The sequence below is a fragment of the Apium graveolens genome, chromosome 11 (genome assembly GCF_009905375.1).
Source record: "Apium graveolens cultivar Ventura chromosome 11, ASM990537v1, whole genome shotgun sequence".
Lineage (NCBI taxonomy): Eukaryota > Viridiplantae > Streptophyta > Magnoliopsida > Apiales > Apiaceae > Apium > Apium graveolens.
In genome coordinates, this window is record NC_133657.1 from 116,447,421 (window position 1) to 116,459,300 (window position 11,880).

The window sequence follows — 11,880 nt, forward strand, 5'->3', positions numbered from 1 at the left end:
TAAATATATATATATATACACATATATAATATAATTTTATAAAAAAAATCTTCTTAAAATGGATACTGTAAATTATATTAATTATTAAATATTCCATAATTGGCTCAAATAAATAACAAACGAGGTAACCTAATTATATTTTTTTTTATTTTAAATAAACGTTATAATCTTCAAAATATACTTTCATCTTAGTCATTTTTTAGTAAATTTTTTTAAATTAATGTAATATTGAACTTAGTATATTCTTTTTTTTCTTTAAAAATACTATTCAATTTTAACCTATTTAATTTATTAGAATTTTATACATAGTTAATTTTCATATAATAATTATAATAAGTATAATGTTCTTTTTTTATTTCAGAAAAAGAATAAGATTATATTTGCATATAAATTCTGTGGTATGTTTACAAAGACACATTGTCACATTTGTCATTCTCGTCCGCCTCTCTCCCTCACGAACACACACCCTCCCTAAAAACAAAACTCCCTTGCACATTTACCCCAATTTCAAAACCATTGTCCATGTCTGCTAAAAGATCTCACCCTCACGAACACACACCCTCCCTAAAAACAAAACTCCCGTGCACATTTACCCCAATTTCAATACCATTTTCCATGTCTGCTATAAGATGTTGGCATGAATAATCTAAACTTGTTTGAATTTGAATTGTTATTTAAAGTGTGTGTATTGCAGGCGTTGAATTAGCTACAAGAATAAGTCAGATAGCTGTTAGAGAGTTTGTCGGATCATGGAGTAGTAAACAAGAGGTGGTAGAGTATTTGTAGGAGTGTAGTTTAGTGGTTTCTATTTTCCAGCAACCACATGTGGTTAGCTTATTTATTTTTCTGTCTTTGCATTATTTTAATATATCATACTTTCAACGCATTTGTTTCTTAAGTTTATCTCATACAGACTTCCAGTTTTTCAAGTTTTTTTTCATCATCTGGTATCAGAGCTCTATCCTGGTGAAGATAGTGCTGGGAGGCTATTCCTGAATGAAGAAAAGGGAATTCAGAAAATTGAACAAGCAACTATTATGAAGGGTGACTCGAACTTATGGTATCTAGATAACAGAGCTTCAAACCACATGACAGGTCATCGTTCTTTTCTTATAAATTTGGATGAGACAATAACAAGAAAGGTACGACTGAGAGATGGTTCTATGGTGAATATTAAGGGAAAGGGTTCTATAGTTTTCAAATGCAAGAATGGAGATGCGAGAGTGTTCAAAGGAGTGTACTATATTCCAAACTTATGCAATAACATCATAAGTTTGGGATAACTTTCGGAGGAAGGAAACAAAGTGATCATGAATGGAAATCTATTCTGAGTTCATGACGCACATGAGAGACTTTTTATGAAGGTGCAGAGATCGGTGAATCGCCTGTATAAGCTAATCATTGAGGTGAGCAATCCAACATGTTTACTGTCGAAAGTGGAAGAATCTTCATGGCTTTGGAATACACGTCTTGGCCATGTAAATTTCCAAGCAATACATTTGATGGTGAAAAATGGTATGGTTGATGGGATGCCAAAGCTTACCAGCCAAAGGGAGTGTGCGAAGGGTGCCTAATGTCAAAGCAACCAAGAAAATCTTTTCCTCAATAGTCAAATTTCAGTGCCACTAGAGTTTTAGAGTTTTACCTATAATGGGAGGTAATGCTTATTTATTTTGTCTGGAAAAACACCCTATGAGGCATGGAAGAAGAAGAAGCCAGATTTAGGAAATAAGAGGGTTTTTGGGTATGTTGCCCACATGAAAGTACCAAATGCCTTAACAACGAAGCTAAAGGACAGGAGCAGAACAATGATTAATCTTGGAAGAGAACCAGGTACCAAAGCGTACCGCCTTTATGATCCAGTGAAAGAAAGGGTGCAAGTAAGCAGGGATGTAGTATTTGAAGAAGGAAAATGTTGGATTTGGAATGATCAACAAAAACAAACGGTGCCATCAATCTCTGCAACTTTTATTGTGTCGGGAAATCTTGTAGCAGATACTAACCAAGTTGTGCACAATGATAATTCTACAGAAGGCGAGAATTCAATAACTAAGACACCATCATCACTCTCAGCTACTGAAGGATTCGAATATGAAGGGGAGAACAGTAGTACGTATTCTGATGGCTCGAGTGAAAGTAGTGAACCAAAAAACTACAGTTCACTTACTGATATCTATATTGAAACAGATGAGCTGGAACCTGGTGATGAATTTTTCTTTATCGTGTTACCGAACCAGTAAACTATAAGCAGACTGCTTAAGATCAGGAGTGGGTAAAGGCTATGAGAAGTGAAATGGAAGCAATAGAAAAGAATAACACATGGAAGCTGACCACATTACCCCCAGGACACAAAGATATCAATTTGAATTGGGTTTTCAAGCTTAAAAGAGACATAGATGGAGAAATTATCAAACACAAGGCACGAATTGTAGCTAAAGGTTATGTTCAAATTCCTGGTGTGGACTTTCAGGAGATTTTTGCTCCTGTAACTCGACTTGAAACAGTACGTCTGCTATTGGCTTTGGCAGCCAAGAACTCAGGGTAAATCCACCACCTTGACGTAAAATCTGCATTTCTTAACGGAGAAATATTAGAGGAAGTTTATGTTTCCCAACCCGAGGGTTTTGTCAAGCACACTACGCCATAGATGGCCTACAACAACACCCAAAAATTGTTCCAACAGGCCAAAAAAATGTTACCATAGCCAGCCAAAAGACCTAAGGTAATATAAAATTTAAGTTGCTTTTTTTTCGAGTTACCTTTGACCCCTAAGGTAATATTTCCTTTGCCCTGGTGCAACATGGACTTTTGTATTACAATAGACATCAAAGGTAACATCAATGTATGTGTTAGGCATAAAGCATGCACTAATAATTCACGCAAGTATACGCGTACGCAAGTAATATAGAATAATTTCTAGTTCGTTTTCACCGAGACTCAGACTAATTATATTTAATTAACACTTACTCACCAATGTATGATTACTTCTCAATGTCAAGACAATAACACTTAAGGTTGATTAACTAATTATTAACTCCGATTAACTACGAGAATTGAACACTTAAATAACACTTGAATTAACAATATTAAACACACATGAGATCATAACTTCATTACTACTTCAATCAATAGTCATTGTTATTACCCTTAGCATGTAACGGTGATGATATTAATCGAACAACACGAAACTGATAAAAGCCAACTTTCATTCACAAATACCATTCTACCAAGCATCCACAATTAAGATAGAAGTTGAATAGGCATCAATTATATTGATACCCTATATGTCTACAGAATTTGACAATATAACGATTTAAGTGCAAGTTATTCATTATGATTACACAGGGCAAGTAAAACGGTTAGAGTTACCCACTAATCATGCATACAATACATGAACCTATGCTAGCATGGCAAGTTCTAAATCTCAAGATTCACTTTCGCTTCACAAAAGATTAACAGGCTATCTTATATGTTCGCGAAGCACATAAGATAAATAAGTACAACTTATACTAGATATCATACAACCATCACATACCAAGATATTATAACAATTAACTAAAAAAATCCATAGTAAATCCGCTATGACCCCATGATCACGATTAGCCCATGATAGAACTCATCGTCACCGTGGGTTCATATGAAAACATGATAATAACACGACAATATAAACTAATAAAATACTTATTAAAACCAGAATACGTCACAAGAGTATTAAGGTTCAAAGTAAAGAAAACTAACATCCACTATTACAATGAATAAAAGAAGCACAAGATAACGTATGCTTCCTCTTCTTCGTTGGGTGTGCTAAAACGGTCTTCTTAATCTTCTATCATTGCTCCTTGCTTGATTGATACTTGTTCTTTTTTTGCTTGTTATTGTGAAACGTCTCTCAAGTAGGTTTATATAAAAGTCCATAAGAAACAGCGCCGTCAGAAGCCCAGTAGAATACGAATTAAAAATCCAGAATTAATTTTCTCGACCCCAGCCGGTAGCCCCAGGTCCCAAGCGGGCACCTGCACCTCCAGGCGGTCGCCCCACATCCCAGGCGGGCGCCTGGACAGTTTCTTGAAAAATCAACTTTTTGCTCCTTATTTTGCTGATTTCTTTGCACAACTCCCCGCAACTGATTCCAAGTACTTCCCTAGGCTTATTTTGATGAAATACTCCTAAATTCGCAAGTCTTACCCTGAAATGCAAAGAGACTAGAAAAACGCATAAAATACACAAAATACTTGATTTCAAGACATCAATTCAAGCCATTATAAGACGTTCTAAGTGGTATAAAATGCCACTTATCACACCCCCAAACTTAAATCGAAGCTTGTCCTCAAGCGTCACAGACTCAAAAACAAAATAAAAACATGCATGAATGCAAACTACATGAAATGCAGCGATCCCCATTGCAATGACTAAACCAACCAACACATAACATCTCAACAAATGCAATTAGGCGACTAAAGATCAATCAAATCACGCAAGCTAACATACAACTAGAAACGTGGTGTGTGCGAATGCTTCGAAACTAGATCAATTATCATAACTCAATTATCCTCAAGGCAATCACAGGATTATACGAAAAATATATTCTAGACACAAAATGACTTATATCACTTCAAGATCACTGGAGCTTATTACGGAATCATGCTTTTATTTAACACAATAAACAAATGCTTATTTGATCGTGCAATGTGTGAGGTCCACAAAAGACTTATGCAATGGTATCCATTTAGCGAGCGTTAGGTTAGCGGATCCCAGACTATAAAGCCTTAGGTCACTAGGCACAAAGTCCCCTAAGAACTTAATAACTCGAATACCAAAGAGCTCACTCGTGATCAATTATGCATTAAACCATATTTTTTTTCTTTTTTTCTATTCTATTTTTTTTTTCATTTTTTTCAATTTCTGAGCAAGTGTGTTTCACTCCATCTTGCTCAACCCTAGACTACTCACATACAATACGAGCTGGCTACTAGCCATTTGACGCCTAGCCATGTCTAGCGATGAATTCCAATTTTTACTCTATTTTTTTCTTTTCATGCCTTTTATCATTAAGAGCATATCATTCATTACAAGCATAATCAATAAATTAACCTCAAAAACCATCAAACCATGACAACAATCTAGTCCTTAAGCATACTCTAAGACTTAGTGAAATTATAAGTGTTTCTAGCATGCATGTCAACCTAACAAGATTCAATATCACTCTACCGCTATCACTACACTCGCATCAATATCACATATCAATTGGTAAAGCAACACAAAAGGGATCATGGTATACGCATGAGCTAAATGACATGATAAATAAAGCTATAAAATAAAAAAAACTATTAGGCAAAAATATACAACTATACGAACTAAAACTATCATGAATATGCAACTACATGACACACACACAAATATGTTCCTTAACAACCAACCCCAAACTTAAAATCTTCGCTGTCTCCAATGAAGGTAATAGAAAGGAACACAGGGTATACCTACTCAGAGAAATCATCATCATCATCACCCTCAGAGGGTGGAGTGTCAGGAGGCGGATAAACAAAGTCCTCACCAAAAACAGGCCACTAGATGTCAGCTCCAAGGCCTCTGAAAGCAGTCCTAAGTGCTACGGTGAGCTCCTGAACAAACCTACTCTGGGACTCGTACATCACATCCATCCTCCTGGATAGCCTCCTGTATTGGGCATCAGCCATCCCTGAACCATCATCTCCCTGGGCTCTAGAAGAACCTGCATCGCCATGAGCCTGACTGGGCCTAGCCATCGTAGCACCAGTTGCTGGACGTCCTCCTGGAAGACGATATCCCAAACCATGCTCCTCGGGCTCTCCATCCATCCACTCCTGCATCGCATTCAGTGTCGATGAATCAATAGGAGCGGCAGGTATCTATAGCTGCTCATAAGAAGGCCAGTGAACTCCAACTGCCTTGCACAGCTTCATGACAACAGAGGCATAAGGAATGTTGTTATGCGTCCTCCCCCTCAAAAACTTCAAAATCTCTTGGTAGATGAACTCACCAAGGTCCACATAATACTCCTCATTCAGAATTCCCCACAATAACCTGGCTCTCTCAACTGTAACCTCATGTGCATGCGAAGAAGGCAAAATATTAGCACAAATAAAGGCATTCCATGCACGGGCATACCTGTTCATCGCAACAGCCGGAAAAGAACGATATTCGTTAGATGCCGTCTAAAACTTCCACACCATGCCCGGCTGAAAGAGAGTAGCAATAATCAAATTCGAGTAAAAATCCTCGGGGGTCTTCTCATTCTAATTATCCTCCTGGGGCTTCCTTTATCGATGTCCAATAACACGGCGAATCGCCTCAGGCTGATAATCAACCGTAAGCCCCCGAACAACAGAATACCCATTCTTGTCGGCCTTGGCGTTCGCATAGAACTCGCGAACCACACTCATCGGGTCCGTCTCAGGCGACTCACAAAAAGTAATCCACCCTTTCTCTGCAATCATCGGCAATAACTCACCATCACTACTAGAAATTTGTCAATAGACATCGCTTATTAGCCGATGTCTATTTAAAATCCAAGTGATGTCTTTGCATGCGATGAGAAAGGTAGGTGCATTACACATCGCTTATTAGCCGATGTCTATACACAGTTTAGACATCATTTTTCTTAACAATGTGATGTATTTTTCTTCAATGTATACCTTCACTATGGTTTTAGTTATTCATTCATATGTCATGTATATCATTTTAAACTTATCACATATAAAGCAATATGATACATTAACATCAAAAAACTTGTTAAACTGATGTGTAACTTAACATATTACATCAGTCTTTTATCAGAAGCGATGTCGTACCTTTCTTTTTTTAATGAAACCGATGTCTTTGTGTGTGTTTAACATCAGTTCTTTCAAAATGTGATATCTATTATATTGTTTTACATCAGTCATTTCTTGTGAGCTGATATATGTGCCTGCTTATGACATCAGTTTATTGTATGAAATATCTTATTTGACTACATTTTACATCAGTTATTTTGTTCATGAAGTGATGTTTGTTTATTTTTTTATTCATGAATCCCCTGTTTCAATCAAATGCCCAAAACCCAAACAAGAGTCATCCAAAAACATACCAACTGCCATTTTACCATTCCAAAACTAACCAAACCAAAACAAACGCAAAAACAAACATACATTCATTGATTTACCATAGATTATACCAATTACGTACATATATCCACCACCAACCAAAATTCATAATCCAAACAAACTACATAACTGCAAAAGCAAGTACTAGACATCCACCATCGATCATTTACATAGTTCATCCCAAACAGAAATACATCTGCTAAACCAGCTGAAGCTCTTCTAAAATTTAACAGCTGCTAAACCAGCTGAAGCTTTATATAAATTAAACATGAGTTGAGATGGAACCTCGGCAGCAGTAAATCTCATCTTTGCTTCATCTAGCTCTTTCTGTGATCCCCTCGACGATACCCAGATAGACTGCAACAGAAGTTTTTTTTAAAAAAAAACATGAGCTTTACTAGACTATTCATAATGTAAACATATCAGCCATTCCAAATATTGCATATTGGAAACCTAACCAGAACACAGTCATAGGCAAAGGCTCTGCAGAATCAACCATGTTGTACTCGACAGCAACAGATTTGCGGTGTATCTCTACTATTCCTGCCACAGCCATAGAAATGGCTGAGAGAACGAGTCCAACTTCTATTCTTTGGAGGTGTGTGACTCCAGTGGGAATCCCTGTGAACTTTCGGAGAATTGGAACACAGACACGATCATATATTGGGATCAATATAAACATAAACACTAGTGGAATGCCAGGGATTGAAGATCCAGGGACTTGAAAACCAAGAAGATTTCTGTCCATCGTATTACTCTGTTGAATGCTGAAAGTTTGGAGTTGAGCCAAACATGTATTCATGAAGATAGTGCTTAAAATTATCGAGAGCATCCGAATTAAAATTTTTGTTTCCTCGACTTGTGTCACAGTACACATTTTCCAGGGTCCCGGATTGTTAACAGTAGATGAATCTGTAGTCACAATAACTGTTGCGTGATCCAAGAACCTGCAATATAGAGAGATTAAATTTTCCGAACACTAAGAATCTCCACTAGCTAGCTAAGATGAATAAGAGTAGGCACCTGAATTGATTTGTTCTGTGAAGAGTCTCAGATTGTTTATCATGAACCTCGTGGAATCCTACTGCGTTTTCTGGCAGTGAAAGATTACGGTTTCTAATTGCAGCCACAAATACCTAGTTTTAGAAAAAAGCATTTGAAGTCATGAATTAGCCCCATCAAAATAATGGACATCAAAGTATAAATACCATGCATACATCCTGTGTAATTGTACAAAATGGTGCACACCTGCATTATTCGACTGAGTGGGTCCTTTTGGGACATTGTTCCTGTAGAGTGATCTTCCCATGCACAGGAACAAGATTGCGATTGCTACTGCAAAAGTAGACACCCCAAATCCCCAGTTCTAGCCTTCATTTTCACTAATCCAGACCAAGAAAGTGACACCAAAGATAGCCCCAGTAACAACAAAAAATAGGAACCACTTAAAGAAACTAGAAAGGGTATTAGACTCTTCAGGGTCTGACTCATCAAACTGGTCTGCTCCCAAGGAAGGAAGCGCCGCTTTTAGTCCACCAGCCCCAAATGCGACTAAATATAGGCCAGTGTATAGAATCGCAGCTTGGCTACTATCTGCAGCCTCACATTGATTTATTAGTAATATCTTAAGCATCTCAAATATTTGCAGAATTCTGAAGATCCAGTGTAGACTATATGTATATAATTGATTAGAGAACTCTTAGAATGTAACTTATCATACAATTATTGTATCATTCAACTCAAGATGTTCATATTTCTATGTTATGCAAACAACTAGATCAAATATGAAGAATTCCAAAAAGATTATGATATAGGGGAGAGTCCACCTGTATGGAAAGGACAACAGCAATTGTTAAGATCTCCTCGGAACATCCAAGCTCATCTGAAGCTAAGATCATTTTTGAGAACATTGGTTCCTACATAAAGTTAAATATTCTGAGTACTAGAAATCATGAAATCAGTATAAATTATGTTTACTATATGGCTAGGTAGGTGGTTTTGCAATTGGATAACAGAGAGAAGTGCAGAAATTATACCAGGCATCTCTTGTGTGTGTGCTCAGGAAGAAAGATAAAATTATTCAATTTTTTAAAAGAAAGATATACTGCAACATACTAATGGAATTTCAGCTATTTGGAAACCGGCTGGTGAAGTAAGTTAGGCATCATCATCAATTACAGAGGAAACAAGACTTGTTCTCTGAATCTCTGGAATCCCCTCTGTAGATAATTCATTGACGTAATACTCCTCTGTGTAGAGCCTAATATCGTATAGCTCAAATTAATATTATTCAATAAAGTCTTGCTCTCCAGCAAAATCAAAACAAAAACTTAATAAATTTACGAACAAGAACTCATGCAGTGATATTTGAGAAGAATGCCGAAGATGAATTATAATTAAATTCAACCATCCATTTTCAATAACAAAAACACCAAAGAGGTGGAACTTGGACATAATTGCAATAAAAAACAACAGAGATATCCAGTGCCAGAGATAAGCTCAAAAAGTAGAAAGATAAAGACATGCATATACATATGAAAGCGTAATATCAAAATCATGAGTTATCGAGTTGTTAAAACCTAGAATGATCAATCAAAGCTGAAATTACATATAATAAACACCTACCGACTAGTATTTTATTCATTAAGTCTAGTTGGATGATATAAAGGGAGAAATTATTCAAGACTCGGCCTACACAGGTAATCCCTAATTCAAACCAGGAGAGATGCTATGGAAGATATTCACCCATCAATCTATGAAAATTATCAACTCATATCACGCCCTGTTTTTCAAGATCTAATTCACTTCAAACTGTGCACACAGTAGGCAGAATTTGGACACAGTATCACACCTAAACCATTAAAATCTTCTTGATATTTAGAATAGATAATAATAATAGGCACAACTTCTAAAAAGAAACTATTATCAATAAAATGAGAACTTCTCAGTTCAGCACCTATAACATTTTCCAGGACGTACTCTTCCTGCCCTTCCAACTCTTTGCCTAGTTGATGCTTTTGATATTGGTGCTACTATCAAATTTTCAACATCTGTAATCTGCAAAGTTGTAATCAGAGTTATGTTAAAAATCAAAGACAATGCTGCATATTTAAATATAATTTCATATATGATATATCACAACCAGAAACTGGAGATTACTCTAAGCAAATTTGTAACCAAAAGAAACCTACTGCCCAAAATGCAATATACTACATTTGAACTCTTAATGGCCATGTAGCATCTTTTCGACACTGACACAAACTGAATTATTCTGCCTAGGAAAACTAAGAATATCTGAATACATGATTTTAAGATTATAATATGAATTAGTAAACAGACTAAACACCAATATATTTACAAACAACACAAACACAGATATATACAAGCACTTGTTATTACATGTAAATCCGTATTTTAACTACACATACAACTACACATGTAACAACTACACATTTCAATTTCACATGCATACATACAACTACACAAAATGCAGCCCAAACATATATAAATAGATATGTAAAGAAGAATATACCTAACAAAGCAAGCTCCAAAATCCCATAAAACACAGCAACAAACTCCAAGACCAAAATCCAACTTAATTAGCTCCGAGATTTAAGCTTTAATAAACCCTTAGCTACAAGATTTAGCTCCAAGAAACTCTACTCCTCACCTTAAACTTCAATGAACACACTTAACTCCTTAATCTTCGAATCTGTCACAAAAATTGAAACAGATGAGAAAAAAAACATTTGAAAGAAAGACAGTAAGAAATTAAGAGATGAGTTGAAGAAATTGAGAGGTTTAATTGGAGATTCAAGGTCTAATCGGAAAGGGGGGAAAGACAGTAAGCATAAATTTGAGAGTTCTAGGTTTAGCAGTCGAGAGAGAAAGGGGGAATGACTGAATGAGTTTTTGTTTTTGTTTTTGTGGATATTGTAATTTTTTGTTTTTATTTTGATTTTGATTTATTTTTAATTTTATGTTATAATGTTATTAAAGTGAATGAGTGAATAGGCGGGATGGGGAAATATACTAAGGGGGAAAAAAATTTGGCTAAGGGCGGGGAGCAAAAGGGAGAAGCAGCGGGCTCTAATTTTTTAAAATTGAGCTTAGACATCGGTTATTATGTCAACCGATGTTAAAAAAAAATTGGACATCGGTTTATATGTTAACTGATGTGACGTAGTTTTTAAAAGAACAACTTAGACATCACTTTACTCAAAAGCTGATGTTAACATACCAAAAAGACATCACTTTTTTTTATGTGATGTAAAAAAGGCTTTTAACATCAGTGACTTTTCTGACTGATGTCTAATGTGCGATGTCTAATGTTGATTTTCTAGTAGTGCATCCTTCCCCGATGGCAAAAATCCCATGTTCTTCAGAATCGGCTTAGTCAGAAGCCTAGCATACTCCTCATCAGCAACCCTATCCACCAATCAGGGCCTCGCAGCAGTACCCCTCAAAGAATCAGCAGTAGGAATGGTGTTGCTGCTATCAACAGTTCGAGATCTCATTGGGGCCATTGAAACTGAGAATAAGTGTTTGAGAGTTGTGTTTTGTGTGTAGGAGAAAGTTTATAAGTTGAAAGTATATGGGAGTGTATATGGAGAGGTTGTGTGTATATATAGGGTGGGATTTATGTTTAGAAATTGATTAGAAGTGGGGTTTGTGGCTTGTTTGTAGGAGAAAATTCGTGGGTTAATGGTGTTATGGCTGTGGTATTTTGTTTTTGTGTTTTTTCTATTTTTTTCATTTTTTA

At 36.1% G+C, this 11,880-nt stretch overlaps 1 pseudogene; it reads right to left on the reverse strand.

The window, feature by feature from the left end:
- Positions 1 to 7,524: 7,524 nt before the first annotated feature.
- Positions 7,525 to 8,751, reverse strand: LOC141695798 (protein NRT1/ PTR FAMILY 4.5-like; annotated as a pseudogene).
- Between the last annotated feature and the right edge of the window lie 3,129 nt (positions 8,752 to 11,880).